Source organism: Pseudophryne corroboree, chromosome 1, assembly GCF_028390025.1.
Source record: "Pseudophryne corroboree isolate aPseCor3 chromosome 1, aPseCor3.hap2, whole genome shotgun sequence".
Taxonomy (NCBI): domain Eukaryota; kingdom Metazoa; phylum Chordata; class Amphibia; order Anura; family Myobatrachidae; genus Pseudophryne; species Pseudophryne corroboree.
The window spans coordinates 898,305,718-898,328,620 of NC_086444.1; the positions used below are offsets into that span (position 1 = coordinate 898,305,718).

Here is a 22,903-nt window from a genome sequence, read left to right on the forward strand (position 1 = left end):
GTTTTGTGTTGTACTTACAGAACTGAAACCTTTTCATTAGTTTCCAGTAATAGTCCAACCTATAAAGCATTATTAGAAAGTTAGCTGGACTTGAATTAACAGGATTGACTAGCTAATGTCAACCACAAATGTATTTGCAGGATTATTTACAGGCTGCAGAGCAGAAGGCAGGAGCCATGCCAGCAGATCATGTTACAAAAAAAAGATCTGACAGATGACCTCCAAAGTGAGAAATACCATACTACACCACTGCGCATTGTTAGAGCAAAGTGCCATGACACTATCACACTAAAAGAATACTTTGTTCTTAGGAGTTACTTAAAGGCAAATGTTTCACTGACCATATTGTAACTGTTAGAATCATTAAATGTGTCAGATGAAAACAATGGATACTTTCTTGAGTTTGGTTTCATTCATGCTAAGACTTAAACATATAAGAGTCTGGAGTGTTAAATCTAATTTTAGCAGGCTGATGTCATTGAGATGCCAGGCTGTGTAGAGTGCAGGAGACCCCCAGTTTGCCTCCAAACCAGTTACTGTGCTTGGAAAGACTGTCCAGGAGTAGGAAGGTCATTGAGACTAAAAGCAGTGTAGTGTCTACTTGCTTTCCATCTTTAAAACAAAGGTAAGTTCCTCTTCCAGTTTTTTTCTTGCTGTGAACAAACTAGGAGTGGCACACAATCATTTTAGGCACAATGAATATGTCTGTGAATTAGGGTCTTGTGATATATGCGATAGGTACTTATTTTGGCATTCTAATATATATATTATCACTCTATCATTGTGATAACAGAGGTAGTAATGTTGCAGGAAAATTTTCAAATTCATGATAAAAAGATTAAACAGCTTTGGAGGTCATTTAGCAAAACAAGAAATCATTCAGTTCCTTCAAGAGAATAAATGTACACTTGGACTTGACTGGCATGTGACAGTACTTACAAATCTTTAACTTATTGTACATCTCTGTATATGTTCACTCCCACTGGTTATTACATGCGCAGGTAAAACACTTGTACATGAACCACATAATCAGAATGGAAATGTTATATCATCTGTTTGGCATTAGTTTGTACACTGGTGTACACACAATGGGAAACTGTACTAGGCACAAACAGATTATGCTGCTGGGTGTATACTATCAGATAAAGTCTGCAGATCCGATGAGTGCTCCAAAAGAGTGATTATTGGATGTGTGCAGCCATACACATTGAGCAATGTCTAGGTCGGCGTGTACTTCATCGCTAACGCTTCTGCAACAAACACACTCAATGAGGTAGATCATAATTGGCTGATTGACCCGATAACTGCAAAGTGTGTACCCGGCTTTAATGCAGCGGTGGCAAAAAAAAAATGCCATGTAAATATCTTGGCATATATTGGCATATACACAGCAGACAAAGCTGCACAATTCTCATGGTTATGTGAGTTCTTAAGCTATGAAGATTGTGTTGCTAGGCAACTACTTTTGTTTTCTGTTCTAAATATGAGCCTCAGGTTATATTTAAGAAATGCTACAAATCAAGATAATTTGCAACATTTTATGTTTTCAAGAGAAAGGTAGTTTTGGACTAAGTATAATAATCATGTCAATAATAATATGGTCAAAGTGAGTTACTCCCCTAATGTTATATACAAAATGTATGACATGTGTGTGTGCGTATTTATATATATATATATATATATATATATATGTGTGGGTGTATAGATGTATATCTCTATGTGTATTTTGCATGTCATATTACATTTTCACAATGGATGTTCAATTATTATTTCTCCCACTTCTTGCTTTGTGTTTTGTCACCAGTATGGGCTTCTATGGTTATTATTCCAGAGGCTGCACAAATGGAATCTGTGACTCAAATTTGTTAGTACAGAGACACAAAATCCTGGTCTTAAAATATATAAAGTAGTTGCAGAGGTTTAAAGCCCATAAAAGAATACAACTGAAACATTAGCTAAACACTACCTAATGAACTGAAAGCCGAAGTCCACTACTGTACATGCATGACCCAGCTACGGATTGTCTAAATTAGCTGAAAGCCTCCTCCCCAATATCTCTGACCTCAGCTGCACTGGAGAAATGACAGCATATTGATATGCTGTAGTGATAGCCCCTATTGTGGAAAAATAATATTTAAAAGAGCCCCTTAACCTTCACTTTAAAAATGGAATATAGATATATACAGTATCTAGGCCCGCAGAGACCGCTTGGCAGGATTTAAGGCAAGCTTTGTGCGCAGAGCCTGTATTACAAGCTCCTGATTTCAGGTGTCAAATTTGTGGCCCAAGACTAGTTAACCCTTACAAAACTACAGCTACTTATTCAAAATAGTAAAATATGGTGCAAATGCCCACTTTGCCAGTGTATTTCATGCCCAAAACAGTGTTGGGCCAGGCATAATACAAGTGGGTCATACGCCAGTGACCACGCTCTGTTGATTTCAGGTGTCAAATTTGTGGCCCAAGAGTAGTTAACCCTTGCAAGACTACTACTTATGCAAAATGGCAAATTATAAAATGGTGTGTGTGCCCACTTTGCCAGCGTATTTCATGCCCAAAACAGCATTGGGCCAGGCAAAATACAAGTGGGTCATATGTAAGTGACCACCCTCTGTTGATTTGAGATGTCAAATTTGTGGCCTAAGACCAGTTTACCCTTGCAATACTACAGCTACTTATTCAAAATGGTAAAATATGTTGTGTGTGCCCACTTTGCCAGCGTATTTTATGCCCAAACCAGCTTTGGGCCAGGCAAAATACAAGTGGGTCATATGCAAGTGGCCACCCTCTGTTGATTTCAGGTGTTACATTTGTGGCCCAAGACTAGTTAACCCTTGCAAAACTACAGCTACTTATTCAAAGCGGCAAATTATAAAATGGTGTGTGCCCACTTTGCCAGTGTATGTCATGTCCAAAACAGCATTGGGCCAGGCAATATACAAGTTGGTCATATGCAAGTGACAATGCTCTGCTGATTTCAGGTGTAAAATTTGTGGCCCAAGACTAGTTAACCCTTGCAAAACTACAGCTACTTTTTCAAAATGGTAAAATATGGTGTATGTGCCCACTTTGCCAGTGTATTTCATGCCCAAACCAGCTTTGGGCCAGGCAAAATACAAGTGGGTAATATGCAAGTGACCATCCTCTGTTGATTTCAGGTGTCATATTTGTGGCCCAAGACTATTTAACCCTTGCAAAACTACAGCTACTTATTCAAAATGGCACATTACAAAATAAAGTGTGTGCCCACTTTGCCAGCGTATTTCATGCCCAAAACAGCATTGGACCAGACAAAATACAAGTGGGTCTTATGCAAGTGACCACGCTCTGTTGAATTCAGGTGCCAAATTTGTGGCCCAAGACTAGTTAACCCTTGCAAAACTACAGCTACTTAGTCAAAATGGCAAATTATAAAATGGTGTGTGTGCCCACTTTGCCAGTGTATTTCATGCCCAAAACAGCATTGGGCCAGGCATTGGGCATGAAATACACAAGTGGGTCATATGCAAGTGACCATGATCTGTTGATTTCAGGTGTCAAATTTGTGGCCAAAGACTATTTAACACTTGCAAAACTCAATTTACTGAATTAAAAGCTGGAGCTCGAATAAGAAGTGAATAAGAAGCTAAACATCGATTTTCTTGCAAAAATAGAAATTCAACCTCACAGCTAGTTTACAGGGTGATAAAAGACATGGGCTACTTGCCTGTCTGTCTCAGTTCTCACCCCCCTGGATCATTATTTACAGATGCAGAGCTGGGCTACCCTGCAAGCAGGAGTGAAAAGGGACAGGAGGGAGGAGCAGGGATGGCCATCGAATGGTTCACCATTGATAGTGTCATCAGTACTTTATATCGATGTTAGTAAACCATAGCCAGAATACCATCAATTGTTTAAACCATCACATAAGTACTGCGGAACAATCAAGGAATGAGGGCAGGGCTTAGGGCGCATGTCAGGCGAAAAGATAAGTGCTGCGAGCTAGAAAAAAAACATTTGTGCATCACTGTCAGATCTCTGCCACCGATGCAAGATAAACAGTGGCATGACCATCAACCATCACTAGCAAACCTTCGATGGTTGCTAGCTATCGATGGTTGATGGCTATTCCTACCCTAGAGGCGACCCAGAGTGACAACTTTTACAATGAAAGGTAGGAGTGACGAGATAGCCAACACAATAATGTGTGCCCCTGTCTGTGTCGCTGGGTGGTTACTCTGTGTTTGTGAGACTCTGTGAATGTATATTTACTTTGACCAATAGCTTTAATGTAAGAGGTGCGGCTGCGTGTGGTGGTGCCTGCTGCCGTGCAGGTGTAGAGTCGGTACTCACCAGGCGCCGCTCTCTCTCACCTTCAGGTACCGGAACCTTCAACGGACCTGGCAATCTTCAATCGGATCCGGACACGGCAATTCCCTCTCGGAGCTGACCGACGACCGAGCTGAGGAGAGAATAGGTTACCTCAAGGGGGGTATCAACCCTTCTTCCACCGGAAAAGGGGATACCCCGGGGGTGACGGCGACCTTCAGCGGTTGGGTGAAAGGTCATCACAGGCACAAAGCCTCAGCCACCCAGAATTCACACACTCGCACTCACGCGCGTAGTGTGATGAAGGGGATTCTCACGTCCGTGAGCAATCCCTATTCCGGCGCTCGGGGACAGACAAAGGGACAAACGTACACGGATGCTACTCACCGTCTCAAGTCTTGCACTCCGATCTTCTCCACTTACAGGTCCCTGTAAGGAGGCAAACAAACAAACAGCCGTGCAGGGCCTAGAACTACCCTAGTGTGCGTCCGCTACACTAGCTACATAAACAGAGCCCTCAAACTAGCTCGTGTGGGTGGTGCAACACAACTATGCACAAACTTAATACAAACAGACACTTTGCCCTGCACGGTAACAACATACATCACAATATCGGAATACAAGATCACACGGTGCTGTCCCTTTAATTCCTACCTGCCGCTGGAAGGGGGTGGGCGCCACACAGCCTGCCCACCTAAACACCTCCGGGTGGCCCGGGCCTAGTGCCCAGTGCCACCTTTATTCACCTTGGGGGCACTTACTCACTGGGCCTAGCGCCCCCTGATTGCGCCCAGGCCGGAGGCCTGACTTCACCCACGGGCCTAGCGCCCGCCTAACTTGTTGCCCGTTGGGTGACCTGGGCCTAGTGCCCAGGGTCACCTTATGTTCCTAGTGGCCGCCAACTGGACTAGGGCCTAAAGCCCTCTAATACCTCCGCAGGCCTAATGCCTGGATTGCCCACGGGCCTAGTGCCCGCCTAACTTGTGCAGTTTTAGGTGGCTTGGGCCTAACGCCCAAACCACCAAATCTAACGGTGATCCCCCAAACTCCTAGCTGCGCCACAGGCCTAGTGCCTGGATTGTGCCCCGGGCCTAATGCCCGTCCCTGGTGGTCGAGGGAGGAAAGGGAGGGGGAGAAAGTTGCCTCACTGAGGCCTCACCTGCCCTAGGGATCTCCAGCGCCCTCTTCTGCCGCTGACCCGTCCTGGCCAGCGGCGTCGCCTCCGCTGCTCCGCGTCCAGCCGCCGCTGGACATCTTCTTCCTGCAGGTCGACGTCTTCTGGCCTCTTCCGCGGCCTCAGGACCTCCTCACCGCTCTTCGGCGCGGTCTTCTTATTCCGGGTCCCGTCCGCTTCTTCGCCGCTCTTTGGCGCGGCCTCCTTCCTCCGCTGCTCCCGCCCGGCGTCTCCTCTCCTCACGCTCCCGCGCGCGGTCTTTTCTTCGGGCTCCCGCCCGGCGTCTGACGTCAGATGCCGGGGGCGGGGCCTATGACGCGGCGAGCGCCGATTGGCTCGCCGCGCCCCTCTCCGATTGGCTGCCACTCCGGGAGCCGCGATTGGCTCCCGGAGGGCGCCAACATTTAAATGCCCCTGCAGCCTCTGGTCCGGTGCAGGGAAAAGGGTAATCCCTGCACCGGACACCCGCCGCCGCCACACACTGACAGGCGCTGGGGACAGACAAGCTGTCCCAGCGCTGTCAGAGACGTTGTCCCGCAGGGGACACAGGCTCCCTGGCTGCTGCAGCTGGAATGTGTCCTGTAAAACAGGACACATTCCCACATTAAAACTAAAACTACTCTGTGTTTGTGAAACTCTGGACCTGATTCAGAAGTGCACACAAACTACATACAATGTTGATGTTGGCGTAGTTGAGCCATTATTTGCTACTGTGAATTCTGTATGCACAAAGATGCTGCTGCTGATTGAGTGTGTTTTGGAAATTGAGCGGTACAACGATGGGCGTTCCTGATTGTCACAGGCATGTCAGTGAAAGTGGCTGCATTCTTACCATATGGCAAGGATGTCTAGAATCACCAGTGGTGTAACTGCATGCAGGGGTGCAGAAAGTGGATGTCTCAGTGCTTGCACATTCAGGTGTGTGCTAGTACACAAGGGGTAGGCTGATACTGTAACTACATTTGCATATTATCGCTGTTGCGATTATACCAATAGACACAAGAGCCAATGCAGCAGCTTCCATCACTGAATCAGTCTCTATGGGTGTATCACTATATGTGGCATCACAAGGGTGGGGAACCACCAAAATGCTGACTCCTTCACAGTGACAGGAACAGTCTGGTCCTATCACTGAAAAGGAGCCAGCAGTGCTGGAAAAGTTCCCAGGGGCAGCCTGTGTGCCCCAGAGTGAGGTAATCAGAAGCTTCCCCCGCAAAGCCTTCTCCCTTTAATGATGTCACTGGGGCTTCCGTGGGGCTTCCATGTCCCTTTTATGCTAAGCCACGTGCTGTTGGCCGCAACGGGTGTCACCGGCCCCGCTGCCACCACTAGTATGAGACCATGGCGTATAGTTACTTTGACCAATAGCTTTAAGACTACGATAGGAATGCGAGTAATTAATTCATTAAAGTTGCTGGGAAGAATTGAATTGAGGGGGAGAAATGAATTGACCTGGGTTGAGCATTAACTAAATTTAGGGCAAGAAATGGGTAGGTATGAATTGATCTGAAAGAGGCATGAATTAAATATTGTGCATGAACAGATCTGGATTGAGGGCCATGAAATTATTATTTTTTTCGTGGGGGGTGTTAGTACTGATTTTTGAGAGGGTCAGAAACCGATTCTGAGGGGGGGGAAATTGACAAGGGAGCTCTTTACTTGGCAAAGCCCACATGATAAATAGGATGGCTGATGAAGGAGGGAGCTGCAGTCATGAAAGTCATTGAGTGGCCCATTTATCAATGATTTCCTATTCAAAGCGAGCTGGGCACGATATTAGCACCCAGGATTGTATTGCAATATACGATAGTCCCTGAGCCAGTCCCTCAGTGAGTTGCCTGGGATGGCTGCACAGCAGCCGTGGCACCAATATCGGAAATGTTTTGCATTCTTGATATTGGTAAATCTGGAAGCATTGCCTATGAGGGATGCAGCTGCAGGTGTTGATCCCTCCTTCATAAGTTCAGGGGATCATTGATATTTGTGGCAATCCCCCGAAAAAGGGTGCTATAGCCACAAGAATATAATGATAAATGTGTCCCGAAGTGTTTACACACTGAGAGGCAATAAGCTAGCCTAAAGAGACATACATTCTACATGATAAAACAAGTAATGCAAATATATGGCCACCAGCAGCGGCAAAACATCTCTGTTCTGGTAGCCGCTACACTACATGATAATAACACCATTATTAGGTCAAAAATTTTAAGCATTTCTAAATTAAGAGCTAACTTACCTGGAGATATACCAAAATGGCAGTACAAGGATCAGCATTCCCTCTAGCCACTGATCATATTCCTGTCTCACAGAATAGTGATACACAGAATGTAAGTTGCTCAATTCAATTTATAGGCCCATCACAGGTGCATGTAAAGGAGAGGTTAATCTAGACAAGGAAAAACAGCAAAAAATGATCGTTATGGTAGACTTACAGTTGATAATTCTATTTCTCCTAAGTCCACAGGATCCAAAGGATAACATTGGGATATGAGGTAGCGACAGCGGATTGGCACCAAACGATCAAACCTTTCGGTCTCCCAGCATGCAACAGCCTGTCCCTATATACCCACCTCCTGGCTCAGGCAATTCAGTTGTTTTCCAAAGCTCAAGGCAGGAGCATTATAGAGAGCCCTAATCAGGTGAGAAGAACACTGGGATGTCCCAAAGCATTTTAGTGTTGGGGACGCTCCTGATTGGACAGGAGAATCCTTCACCCGAATTCAGCATCCTGAGAGGCAAAGGTAACAAAGGCATAATGTCTAATGAATGTGTTAATGGAAGACCATGTGGCTGCCTAACATATTTGTTCTGCTGAAGTACCACGTTATGCTGTCCATGATGGACCTACATTACGAGTAGAGTGAGCATAGACATTAGCCAGAACAGGGAGATCAGCTTGAGGATATGCTTCTGAACAGGGCCGTCTTAACAGCAGTGTGGGCCCCTGGGCACAGCAGTGCTCTGGGCCCCCTACCCATCCTCCAGCGGTAGGGGTGGGGGATGCTATCAGCGGCAGCTTTGATGTCCTGCAGGCGGTAGGGGGTGTTCTGTCTTCCGCTCAGCATGTAGGACCTGGAGCAGTAATTTCTGCTAATTACCCCTGTACTGCACAGATGAGTCTAAACTGTAGAAGGGGGCATTAAGCTGAATGAAGAAGCCCTGGTACATGACTTCCTGGGTGGTGGGGGGTAGTTAATATGTAGGGGAGGGGTGGATAGTGGAGTGGGCTTAATATTTATCATTTTCCGGTGGGAGAACAGCTTGCTTGACTGCAGATCTCAAGCTCCTGAAAATAAATTTCTTAGCTTTGGGATAAAAAACTAAAGAGGCCCACCTTTCAGAAGGTTCTGGAGACTTGGGGATCAGAGCTCAGAAACCAGAGAAATTCACCAACGAAAATCTAAAACTGCATATTAGGCGTGTGGAGCTGAAGCAGGGACCAGCTGCTTGAAGACTGATATCTCTGTTTTTGGGCATAGTAGAGACAAGCTGCCAGTGTCCACCAAAAGGGGAGAGTCCCAGCTTTTGGATTATATCCTCAGAATACTCTAAATCAGACAGAACCCGAGATATCTGGCTGGGAAGAGGAATTAGGCTTGGATGACGACCACTGCTTTCAAGTCGAATATCTCCGGTTCCTTGGGGCTGATTTTCAAAAATCTGGTACCCCTGGAAAGAGGGGACCCTCAGCTATCAGCCAAGGGCCCTTATACTCCTGGGGTCCTTGGGCAAGAGCCCATTGAGCCCATACAAAAAGACGGCCCTGCTTCTGAAATCGTCATTTGGATCCACCTAGCCAGTGTCTGCTTGTCAGCAGGCCATCCTCTCTTGTGAAATCTGTAGAGAGTTTTTCTGATGGCACTGGTACGATCCATGTAGATTCTTAGAGCACAGACTACGTCCAACAATGCATCTCCCGCAGAAAGGTCTGGCCCTTGGAAGGCCGGGACTACAATTTCTTCGTTAAGGTGGAATTTAGACACCACCTTAGGAAGATACCTAGATTTGGTTCTGAGAACCGCTCTATCTGAATAAAAAATCAGAAAAGGAGGGCGACATAATAATGCCCCTAAATATGAAACTCTTCTAGCTGAAGCAATAGCCAGTAGAAAGAGAACTTTAGCTGTCAACCATTTAAGATCCACTCATTTTAGTGGTTCAAATGGGGCAACTTGAAGGGCCTTTAGGACTAAACATAAGTCCCAAGGCACTGTAGGAGGAACAAAAGGAGGTTGAGTGTGCAGCATTCCCTGAAAAAAAAGTGTGTACATCCTGTAGGTTAACAATTTTTTCTTTTGGAACCATACAGTCATTGCTGACACTTGCACTCTCAAGGAAGCCACCCTTAGAGCTTTGTCCATCCCTGCCTGAAGGAATGCTAGGACTCTGGAAACTCTGAAAGACCTAGGGTCAAATTTCCAATCACTGCACCACTGAATATAGGCTTACCATATTCGGTGATAAATGCGAGCTGAGGAAGGTTTCCTTGCTCTGAGCATTGTTATGAGAATCCTCTTGCTTTCAGTATGGAAGTTTCAAGAGCCACGCCGTCAAAGACAGTTGATACAGGTGCTTGTGATAGCTACCTGCGACAGTAGGTCTGGACTTTGAGGGAGTAGGAATGGAACATCCATCAACAGCCTCTGCAGGTCTGTGTACCAATGTCTTCTTGGCCAAGCTGGAGCTATTAGTATCACAGCGCCCCTTCTTTGTTTTACCTTTCACATTACCCTGGGTAACAGGACGATTGGTGGAAACACGTAGGCCAGATGAAAGTCCCATCTCACTAACAGGGCATCCACAAAGATCGCTTTGGGATCCTTTGTTCTTGACCCGGATGCGGGACCTTTGTTGTTCTGATGGGACACCATGAGATCTATCTCTGGTAACCCCCACTTGTCTACCAGAACTTGGAAGACCTCAGGGTGTAAAGCCCATTCGTTTGCATGAATGGTGTGTCGACTGAGAAAATCTGCTTCCCAGTTTAGGACTCCTTGAATGAACACTGCAGACGAGGCTAGATGATGAAGTTGTGCCCACTTTAACTTGTGACTTACCTACTTCATTGCGTTTTGGCTGCGAGTTCCTCCCTGATGGGTGAGGTACGCTACTGCCGTTGCATTGTCCGAGCAGATTTGGACTAGTTTCCCCTGAAGGATGTCCTTTGCCTGAATAAGTGCCAAATATATGGCCCAAAGTTCCAATATATTTATTGGCAGGCAACTTTTTTCCTTGGTCCACTGCAACAGGAAGCAACTCCTTCCTCACACTGCACCCCAGCCCTGAAGGCTGGCATCCGTTGTCAGAATTTTACAATCTGATATCCAAAAGAGTCTCCCATTGTCCAGATGGGATGTCTGTAGTCACCAGGCTAATGACCTCCTTACTTGCAGAGGAAGGACCATAGTCTGCGTTTTTATTGTCTTATGAAAAAAACCATTCCATTTGGAAAGGATCAGACGTTGCAGAGGCCTCGAGTAGAACTGAGCATACTCCACCATGTCGAATGTCGACACCATCAACCCCATCACACGTATTGCTGCGTGAATGGATACCCTTTGACTGTGTAGCAGCTCCTGGCTCCTTGACTGAATTTTGGATACTTTGTTCAGATGTAAAATTATTCTCTGAAGACTCGAATCCAACACAGCCCCCAAGTGAGTCATCCATTGTGACGGAACCAGGAATGACATTGCCCAATTTATGAGCCAACCGTGTCTCTGCAAACAAGCTATTGTCTGTCACAGATGACACTGAAGCAATTCCTGGGATTGTGCCAGGATTAATAAATCATCGAGGTATGGAAAAATCCTTATCCCCTGCTGATAGAGATAAAATGTCATTACCACCATAATTTTGGTGAACACTCTGGGTGCTGTGGCCAGTCCAAATGGTAGGGCCTGAAACTGAAAATGTTGCTGGAGGATAGCAAACCTGAGATAGCGCTGATGGGACAGTGCTATAGGAACATGAAGGTAAGCGTCCTGGATATCCAGAGATACCATAAAATCCTCCGGCTCCATGGCCAAAATAATGGAACGTAAAGTCTCCATATGAAAACCGAGGCACCCAAATATACTTGTTCAGCACTTTCAGATTGAGTATGGGCCAGAATGACCCATTTGGCTTCTGGACTAGAAACAGGTTGGAATAAAAACCTTGTACTCATTGTGCAGGAGGAACTGGAATTATCACTCCTGACTGAAGCAACTTCTGAACTGCCTCTTGCAAAGCCCTGGCCTTCATTTCCACTGAAGATGGGCTGTTACAAAAAAACCTTTGAGGAGAGTGTTTCTTGAAAGCAAACGCATAACCGTGAGATACCGCTTCTTACACCCAGGCATCTGTGATAGACTGCTGCCAGATCTGTGAAAACTGAAGAAGTTGGCCTCCCACCCTGGAATCCCCCAGGTGGAGACCCGCACCATCAGGCTGATGGTTTATCTTCTGATTTGGAAGCCGGCCCTCTGGTAGCCCAATGCTTTTTAGTCTTACCAGACTTATCAGACTGAGACTGTTTGCCATAACCCTTTCCTTTTGCTTTTCATTGAGTCTGAAAGGGCAGAAAAGCTGGAAATCTAGGCTTGGATTTGTGTGTGGATGGAAACTTCACTTTCTTGTAGTCTGCTTCTGACTCCAAAACACAGTTTAATTCTTTACCAAAAAGAATATCTCCAGTAAAAGGCAAAGACTCCAGAACCTTCTTGAATTCTGAGTCAGCTATCCATGTACGTAGCCAAACCACTCTGTGAGCTGCTACTGCTGAGGATGATTCCTGAGAGGCAGTTGTACCCATATCCAAGGCTGCTTCCTCCATAAAAATAGCTGACTGTTTGATATGTTCAGTATGGGATTTTTGCTCTCTAGATGCCATTGAAAGGTCATCCTCTAATGCTTCAGCCCAGGCTGCCACTGCTTTTGCCATCCAGGTTGAAGCCATGGCTGGTCTAATGATTGCCCTAGACAAGAAGAAAATGGTTTTAAGAAAATCATCTATTTTCCTATCCGTGACATCATTTAATGATGTTGAAGGCAGAGGTAATGTAGATTTTCGCACCAATCGGATGACATGTGTATCTACATTGGGAGCCACCTCCCTTTTTAAACAGTCCCCAGCCGGAAGAGGATAATGGGAATTCCATTTCCTTGTAATTCTAAACTTCTTACTGGGTGTAACCCAAGCCTCTTGCATAATTTCTGTCAGCTGTTCTGACCCAGGAAACTCAGTCCTAACTATTTTGGGATGTTTAAACACAGATGCCTTAGATTTTAACAAAGGCTCTGCTGCCTCCTCTAAGGATAGAATGGCTTTAATAGCACTAATTAGCTTAGTAATGTCCACTGAGCTGAGGCCTTCATCCTCGTCTCTGTATGCAGACTCGGAGTGCAATGAGTCCTCATCCTGTGACGAGTCCTCATCTGAAACATGTGTAGACTGTGAAGATGTTGTTTCATGTCTATATGATTTACTTAACACCATTAACACTGTTTCTGTTGAGAGGCTGTCGATTCCTGTACTGGATGTGATAACCCCCAGGTGGAATGTTGCATGTAAGGATTGATAGGGTAACCTATCCCTGGTATAAGAGCTGGCATTACCCGCTCAGCTATTCTGGATAATGTCTGTGCAAAAGTAGCCCATAGGAGTTCAACTTGAACCTGTTACTGCCTCGGATTATTCAAGAGGCTTTGGTGAAAGCTAAAACAATTTGCACATAATCCATTTTTAACCAGATCCTGAGAGGTTAACCCAGCTTTGAAAGACAAACATGACATGAGTGTTTATGCTGCTGTGGACAGTGTATCCTCCTCACCTTTGCCTCTCTTAGACGCGATAAATAAATCACACACCTGTACAGTGTTAATTGCACAAATTGTGATTGCAATCACTTTAAAAAAAATTAAGGTGACATACAATCTGATCCCTCCCTGCTTTGCACCAGCATTGAGGATCGGAATACACAGAAACTGATAGAAAATAGTAATGTCAGCAATCACACTAGCAATAAATCACAGGTTATACATTAGTATAATAAGCAATATGAGCACATAATCAACTACAGATACATTTCAAGTATGTAGGAGAAACATATTACTGCATTACCTTATATAGGAGTTTAAACGTATTCAGTCGAACAGCGAAAGAAAACAGCAGATATAGTTTACAGACTCATATGCATTAGGCACTTATCCAACTATTCGTACCAAAGGTAGATAGAGTGCTGTATTACTTGGCTCAGGAGAGTGGGATACAGGGAGACTTCCCCCCACTTACAGGATTGATCAATACGTTAGTGAACACAGAGTGTATCCAGACGCTATTAGTGTACACAATCGCCCCATGAACCTACAGTGAACACAGATGTCCAAGTGAACACAGACATACCAGTCATACAGCTGCCTATGCTCCGACTTGGTCCTTTTAGATACACAGCGTCTCAAACGGAAGCGGGAACTCAGTTCATGGTGGGAAACTCAGAGGAAACTGGACATGAACCGGGGGGGGGGGGTGACCAAGGGAGCGTCTTACTCCTCATTGCTGACATCAGCCCTAGGGATCACGGCCTCGTACTACCCCTGGAGCCTATGATCCCTGAGGCCTAGCGCTGGTGCTCTCGAGGTGGCAACAGCATCAACGACTGTAAGGTAGTCTCCATCCCAAAACAGTGCAGCTGTGTATCGCGTTTCCCCAACTAAGCAGAACCGATGCCTTACCTTCTCCCCGTGCTCTGGCCACAGCCTGGTAGCGTCTTCTGGACTTGCTAGTACATCCTACACAGATGCACGCCGAAACAGCACTGTACACATGGGTAAGCTTTGTCACGTCCCGGCGGGAAGTTGTTGGAGCGACGCTTTCTAAGGTATGTATAATACGCTTTTTAGAAAGAGCACTCAAAAAAAATAGTAAGACTATAAAAATAAAATAAAAAAGTTATGGCTGCTAAAAACTAGCAGCCCATTGACCATTTTCCGGCTCCTGCCGCACCAAACAAAAAACTGAATTGCCTGAGCCAGGAGGCGGGGATATAGGGAGAGGCCCATTGCATTCTGGGAGGCCGAAAGCTTTGATAGTTAATTGCGAATCCGCTGTCGATACCTCATATCCCAATGTTATCCTGTGGATAACCTGTGGACCATGCAGGAGAAATAAATAAATCCCCAGCACACTGCAAGTAGGAAAGGACCAGGATTTTTTTAAGGGTACATGGCCATGGTTTGTGAATTTGTTTACATCCCTACTCATCACCCAGGCCAGTCCATATGTCACAACGGCCCTCCGGCCAAATTTATTATTATGTCTCAGTGATGCTGCATGTTTTCTAGTTATTATTACCAGAAATGTGCGTCAGCCAATTTTTGCTGGTTTTTGTTTTCATTCGTCGGAGGGTTTTGGACAAAACCGCTTTACTGGTTTTAAGTTTGGATCCGAATTAAAAAACAAAACATTGATAGAAACAGCTAAAATCATGTTATTTTTGCAATCAAAACCCAAAATTCGGAATTAAAATCTAAATTCTAAAACATGGGAAGATCCGATTTAGGACTATTCAGTTTCGGTGTTCTCCGGAGATCCGGATTGGATTTTGGTTCGCTTTAGTTCCACAAAATTCAGGTGGGTTCGGATTTCTGGAGAACCGAACCCCACTTCTCTACCTATTACCTCTGCTCTTGCAGAAAAAAAAATCGTCAACTTCTGCCACATTAATCATCACACTGTGGTGTTCTATTCTTCCTCCCATAGAATGGTGATGTTCAGGTCACTCCTAGGATGCTGATTAATATAATGGCCACAACAGACTGATACATAAAAGAGAATGTCACACAAGCTACTATTGTCACACCCCATACCCTGACTCTGTATTGCAGTGTGCTGCTTTTGCCTGCCTGTCATAACTGAAGTATTTCACCTGCACATCAGCTGGTGTCTCTATCATAGCACCAGCAAAGCTCTGCTGTGAGAAGTGACATTGTAGGCTGGGTCTGGGCTAGGCATTGGGATCTCCTCAACCAGTACGTTCTTTCCTGTCAGAATTTCAGTCACATTTGTTCACCACCACAGCTCACCGCTGTCGGTGGACAGGCTGTATCTATGAATTTCCATGCTCAATTTGAGGACTGTGAATATGTAACAAGCCAGGAAGCGCCCATTCCGTTCCATTTCTCTGTCACCCTCATGAGTCACACGCAAGTCAATGCAGTGCACTGTCACACTGTACACAGACATTATTCCTGCTCAAGGAAGGAGGTGGACAGGTTGACCTAGGCATAGGCAGTCTAGTAATTTGCCAACACCTAGCCTCCATGGGGCGCAGGAAGGTGTGCTCTGATTAGCCGCAGCTGAGCTCAGTGAAGCCTATCTGAGGCAGCACTGGGGTGGGGGTGGAGCTGTTTGATGACTTCTCAATCTCTCAGCCAGTGATCCGAGGAGTCTGTAGTAAGTTCAACTGTCCCAATGGTTAGAATCCCATTGTATGTTAACCCTCCCTCCTAACCCTCCCTTCCCGCAGCCTAAACCTCCCCAGAACCTAACCCCGCCCACTTCCTGCAGCATAAAACTAACCCTCCACACCCCGCAGCCTAACCATAACCATTCCTTGGGGTGCCTAAACCTAACCCCCCTCCCCGGAGCCTAAACCTAACCCCCTACCTGGACCCTAAACCCTTCCTGCGGCCTAACCCTCCCCCCACAGCCTAAACCTAACCTCCCCACACGGCTTACCTCTCTGGCGGTCCAACAACAGTCGTTCGGGATCCCGGCACCGGGATTGTGATCTCATATGGGATGCCGGAGCCGGCATTACAAACAGTGTTGGGATTCCGGTGTCAGCATTTCCGTCCCCTTGAACTTCCAGTTTTACCTGTAACCAATAACCTGCCAATAATTAAATTATTATATTTGCATTTATATATAGAAGCAAATATAATAATAAAGACTCTAGGTCTTCAGCTTAACAGCCATCTTGAGAGCTTTGAGACATAGGGGATAATTCAGACCTGATCGCTCGCTAGTGTTTTTTGCAGTGCTGCGATCAGGTCAGAACTGCGTATGCACCGCAATGTGCAGGCACGTTGCACGAGAACAAATCGTATTGTTGCTGTGCGATGGGTTTTACGAAGAATCCATTCGTACAGGCGATCTCAAAGAGATTGACAGGAAGAGGGCGTTTGTGGGTGGCAACTGACCATTTTCAGGGAGTGGTTGGAAAAACGCAGGTGTGTCCAAGCGTTTGCAGGGCGGGTGTCTGACGTCAATTCCGGCCCCAGACAGGCTGAAGTAATCGCAGCGGCTGAGTAAGTCCTGGACCACTCAGAAACTGCACACTTGCACAGCTAAAATACACTCCCCTATGGGCGGCGACTATGTGAACGCAGCACTGCAAAAAAACAGCTAGCAAGCAATCAGGGGGTGTGGGTGTATGTATATATATATATATATATACATATATACACATACACTATATATATATATATATATATATATATATATATATAGGGTGTACCCTATATGACTCTCCATATTAAGGTAAGCATACTTTATCTTCTATGTTATTTTTTATTGTCTATCTTTTGATTTTATGGTTTTAGCCTCTTGTATTTTAGCATTTGCTGCTCCTCTCCTTTTGATTTTTATTGCATCTCGTATTTTTTGTACCTTATTATTCTATTATTATTTTTTTAAATAAAACATTGTAAAAATATTATTCTTATCCCATCACTACGTATCCTGCTTTTTTCTTCATTTATATTTATATCTGTGTAGACACTGTTGGTCGCTGATACCCCTATTCCCCCATTCCTATTTTTATTTGAAAGGCATCTTACCAATGCCAAATGCTTAGGGGCTAGCTGACACCCTATACAAATAAGGGAGTGTTAATATTAACTATTTATCATTATTTATTCACACTCACCTGTTGTGCCGTACGTCCATTGCTTTATATATATATATATATATATATATATATATATACACACACACACACACAAAACACAGAGCAAGTATGAGTGATTAGAAACCTGTAAACTTATATATATTATATTAACATAATGTGTATGTATATGAAATTGTTGGGCACTTGAGTACCTGCCTGGCCACCACGGGCCACACCAAAGAGCGGAGCAGGCTGTAAGCTAGATAGTGTTGGCCGTAACTCAGAATTCAGCAGAGCTGCTGTGCTTTGCCTCAGGTCTGGGTCTGAAATCACAGTCTTGTGAGATAATGTCACACTGCAGTGAAGTGAAGCTTCTCGGTGGACGCGGCTGTAATAGAGCAGCTGAGCTGCTGAGGAGGACCGAAGAAGAGACAGGTAAATGCTGTACTCCTACTCCGTTATTTTTTAAAGCCATCTGTTGGCTTTATTCTTACCCTCATCCACTAAACAAACCCCACCACCATTTCATGGAATAACGACTGAATTGCGATTTAAAGAGGTCACAGCCAAATTTATTGATCGAATTAGAATTGGTACTCTAAGAGTGGGTGGCGTGAAAGCAGTGCATGCCCTCGGCTACGGCCTCATTCCTAACTTTGACCTAAACAACCAATGCTGCGGGACTGTAACTCCCGCCCTTGCACAATTTAGGTGAGCGGTACCACTTCCCACTATACTGGCATAGCACCGGTCCACCCTCAAGCTGACGACCGGGTCGGCCAACCATTGATATGCTACTACAGGCCGCCGAGGAGCACTGCTTGCCGCCAATGCCTGGTTCACAGAACCAAGGCCCGCCACCCGCTGCGACCCCATGCTACCTACTGACCGCTCTTAGTGATGTCCTCTATGAATATTGCTAGACCTGCCTCTGTCAGGTGCACTCCATCCTGCCAGAACATACCTTCCTCTTCGAGCTTTAATGACAAGTGCGCGGCGATAACGTCACCTTCCCCCGTCATAACCAAGCTACGGCCCTGTTCACTTTCCTTCTAACTCTCTCTAAGCCCACTCCCCCTTTTGCCCTTGGAACTATTTCTGACCACGTGAACGCCGTCATAGCTACGCATTGTAACTTTACAGTGTGAACCATATGAAGGTGAAAACCACAAAACCTCTTCTGAGGGCAGAATTGGAAAAGTCCTTCATTCCCCCAACGTGGCGGGCAGCCTAATGCCTTGGGTTTCAGGAAAGTCACCGCACATGCCCTCTACATTTCCTTTTTTGGCTCGCAAGTAAACCTTGTATGCTCCCGACTTCCACCGGCCTAAGCTTTTTATCGCACTTGCTGATGACCCCTCGGCTGCTGCGCAGGTTTCTGCTCTTATTCTAAAAGAATGGGTACCATATTCTGCGCTAGGTAACTGTAAAGCGCTAAGACTTTTCTTGAAAACGCTCTGAAACTGGAATTTGGTCAGCAGCGACCCATTGCAATGCACTATCCACTGGGGCCACTAGCCTTGTGGGCGTCATTGCTTGTGCAAGGCCACTGGCCTTGTGGGCGTCATTGCTGGCCTTGTGGGCATCATTTGGCATATGGCCTCATCATCTTGCCTTTCTGTTACCCAGCGCCAGTGGCCCAACTGATCTGTCTTTGACCTGTGTATTTTGCAGAGCACCCTATCTTTTTGCACCACAATGTTACCAGCAAGGAGGCCAAAATCTTTTGACCTCTTGGCGCCCACCACTAGCTACCCTACTCTGAATGCACCGAAGAATGAGAGGGAGAAAGCAAACTGGAAGAGCCCTGTTTCATACTCGTCTAATGCAATCCGTTCGACCACCCCAATTAAAGCCTTTAGCATGGAACGGTCGATTGGCCTCTGAGCGTCACCCGGTGATGCTTGCTCCCTTGCCCAACCCTGAGCGTTGCGTTGCTTTTTTGCACAGCGGGTAATCAGGTCTGAACTGCGCATGTGCGTGAGCTGCAGTGCGCACGTGCATGCCAGAGATACGATTGGCATCTCAGCCCAGTGATCACCTCTGCCTGATTGACAGGCAGAGGCCATTCGCTGGGCAAGAGTGGGCGGGCCAGCGGTATTCGGCCGCCATTTTGGGGGTGCAGTCCGGGCAGCGCAGGCGTGCCCAGACCATGCAGGGGGTGGGCTGCTGTGGCTGTGTGATGTCACACGCAGCCGAAGCAACTCTGTACACGGCGAAAAGTCACCTACCAGCGCAGCAATGCTGTGCAGGTAGGGACTTACTCGCCGCGTGCACTAACATCGCCGCCATGCGATGCTTTTGCACCAGTGCAGTGGGGGGAGGGCTACACATGTGGGGCGGACTAGCCCTGTGCTGGGCGTCCCCCCGCATGTCAGGGTGGCTGATTGTAGCCGTGCAAAATTTTGCACGGCTATGATCAGGTCTGAATTAGGCCCTAGATGTCTTGGAAGCTTCAGCGCCTGTGGTGACTTCGCTTTCTGGTTGCTTATTGCCTAGATCACCCCCATGTTATTGCACCAAAACACTATGCTTCTGCCTGCTAGCCTGTCCGCCCACAACTCTACAACTGCTATTATTGGGAACAGCTCTAAAAGCAGCATGTTTTTTGTCCACCCCGCTTCCCGCCATGCTTCTGGCCATGGCTGCGCACAGCACTCGCTCTTGAAGTAGGCTCCAAAGCCAATTGATCCAGAGGCGACGGTGTGCGACTGCAACTCTGCGTTAGGAACTGACTTTGGCAGCCACATTTGGACTCCATTGAAATCGCTTAGGAATTTGAACCATATGTGCATGTCCTGCCTAAGTTCACTTGATATGCATATCAGGTATCGCACCCTTGTGATACCGCTGGTTGTTCTTTCGAGCCTGCGACAGAAAACCCTTCCCATTAGAATGAACCTGCATGCAAAATTTAACAACCCCATCAGCGACTGTATCTGTTAAGTGTGACTTTTTTCGCCCTGGCATATTCCTGCAGCCTGCCTCTCACCTTTCCCACTTTTTCTGCTGGCAACCGACAAAGCCCTAACTGCGTGTCAATCTCTATACCCAGGAATGTTATCCTCGTAGTGGGCCCCTCACTCTTTTCCACAGCTATCAGGACCCCTAAAACCAGAAACAGAGCTTGTATCGAGAATAAAAGCTCTTTGCACACCTGGCTGTCCCTGGGGCCCACTAGAAGGAAGTCGTCCAAATAATGCGTTACTCCTGCTATGTGCCGGCCCTTATGCACCATTCTAGGAATGAACTGAAGTGCTCGAAGTATGCGCAGGAAATTGAGCAACCCATGGGTAAGCATTTGTCTATGAAGTACTGGTCCCCTTTTCCAAATCCCATGTACCTGAAGGAATCTGGGTGGAGTGAGAGCAGGCGAAAGGCGGACTCGATGTCAACCTTTGCCAGCAATGCACCTTCTCCGATGCATGTAGCATCACCAATGCCTGCTCGAACGACTGGTAAGTGACACTACAATCCTGAGGGTCTAAAGCATCATTTACTGACCTTCCTTTTGGGAAAGATAGATGTTGGATCAGGCGGAACTTCCCCGGTTCCATCTTGGGTACTACTCCTAATGGGGAGATGCATAGTCCATCGAGAGGTGGTGAGGGAAATGATCCACACTTGCGACCCAGCTGTAGCTCCACTTTAGCCCTGACCATCTCTGGAAAGTCTAATGCCGATTTTAGATTTCTCCTAGCCACTGCTGCTACTGCCGAATTAATGGTAATGTGATCCCCTCTTCGAAACCCCTTCCCAAAAAGGCCGCCTCCCCTTTGTGCAGGTAGCGGCCTAGCCAATGAGCTAAGGCATTATTATTGACTGGGGAGAGTACCTTGCTTAGCACCCCCTTTCCTCGCAGCTCGATTGCAATCCTTGGCTGGGTGAATTGCGTTACAGCATATGCATGCGTGCCTATAGCGACAAGTTGCTCCTCTGTTGCAAAGTGCGAAATTGAACGATTTAACACTTTTCTCTCGCCGAGGCATTGGCACCTGGCTTTGGCAGAAAGGGCTACCTACTCCAAAGCTAATAACTTTCATCCCCTCTTTCTTACTTCTAACTTATCATCGTACTGCCTCCACACCCGTGCTCTGGCTGTCATGTACATGCTATGTACCATGTGCATGTAGCAGAGGATGTTCGTAGCCTCGCTCGGCCTGGATTTTATATAGCACGCTGCAAAAAGTACATACCCTCCGCCCAATGCGCATAATCATCTTCTGCCACTGGGCCCACTACCTTAGCTGCGTCTAAGCTGCGATTTGCTTCCTCCGTCATTGCAAAGACAACCACAAACCTCCCCTTACGTATTCTATCTTTCACCTTTGTTCTAACCCCCCTCAAAATTGCCGTGTTGGCGCAGTATCCCATACTATCTTGAGACTCTGTCTCGATCTCCCCTGGCTTTTTTTACTGCGTCCTTACTATGCTTTTTGCTACTACGCTTGCATTTAAAGTACTTCCTGTACTCACGCCGTCTTTCGGCTGAACTAGATGAGTCGCTAGAATCGGTATATGAAGCACTACTGCTTGAAGAAGACTCATGCTCACCTGCTCCTGAAGCCGAGGGCACCGCAATGGCTTTCTCCCCTGTTGCCTTCTGCCCACCACAACTTGAACCGACAATGCCCCTTCCTTTGTCTGGCTGGGCTCTCCTGTTTCCGTGCTGATGACCGGGGGCTGAAAGCTTGCAGAAGGGGTAGGTAAAGTAACCAGCATTTGTGAGGTTGATCTGGGCTGCTGGGAAGCCATTGACTGTGAGAGCACTTGGGGTTCGCGGTTTTGACCTCGCTCGGCGAGCCCTACGCCTCCTCGGGATAAGGCCTGGCTCTGGTGTTGCTGTGGGTTGGGCATAGAGATGAGCGCCTGAAATTTTTCGGGTTTTGTGTTTTGGTTTTGGGTTCGGTTCCGCGGCCGTGTTTTGGGTTCGACCGCGTTTTGGCAAAACCTCACCGAATTTTTTTTGTCGGATTCGGGTGTGTTTTGGATTCGGGTGTTTTTTTCAAAAAACCCTAACAAAAAGCTTAAATCATAGAATTTGGGGGTCATTTTGATCCCAAAGTATTATTAACCTCAAAAACCATAATTTCCACTCATTTTCAGTCTATTCTGAATACCTCACACCTCACAATATTATTTTTAGTCCTAAAATTTGCACCGAGGTCGCTGTGTGAGTAAGATAAGCGACCCTAGTGGCCGACACAAACACCGGGCCCATCTAGGAGTGGCACTGCAGTGTCACGCAGGATGTCCCTTCCAAAAAACCCTCCCCAAACAGCACATGACGCAAAGAAAAAAAGAGGCGCAATGAGGTAGCTGTGTGAGTAAGATTAGCGACCCTAGTGGCCGACACAAACACCGGGCCCATCTAGGAGTGGCACTGCAGTGTCACGCAGGATGTCCCTTCCAAAAAACCCTCCCCAAACAGCACATGACGCAAAGAAAAAAAGAGGCGCAATGAGGTAGCTGACTGTGTGAGTAAGATAAGCGACCCTAGTGGCCGACACAAACACCGGGCCCATCTAGGAGTGGCACTGCAGTGTCA

General features: G+C 46.5%; 1 protein-coding gene across 4 annotated transcripts in view; it reads left to right on the forward strand.

The window, feature by feature from the left end:
• Positions 1-477: 477 nt before the first annotated feature.
• MYOZ2 (myozenin 2) overlaps positions 478-22,903 on the forward strand; it is a 140,744-nt gene continuing 118,318 nt past the window's right edge. Inside the window, exons 1-2 of one of the 4 annotated variants that reach the window (XM_063920232.1) lie at positions 478-625; positions 7,940-8,121. The gene's annotated coding sequence lies outside the window, so the exon portion shown is untranslated. The other 3 variants (XM_063920233.1, XM_063920231.1, XM_063920234.1) reach the window with 3 other exon arrangements.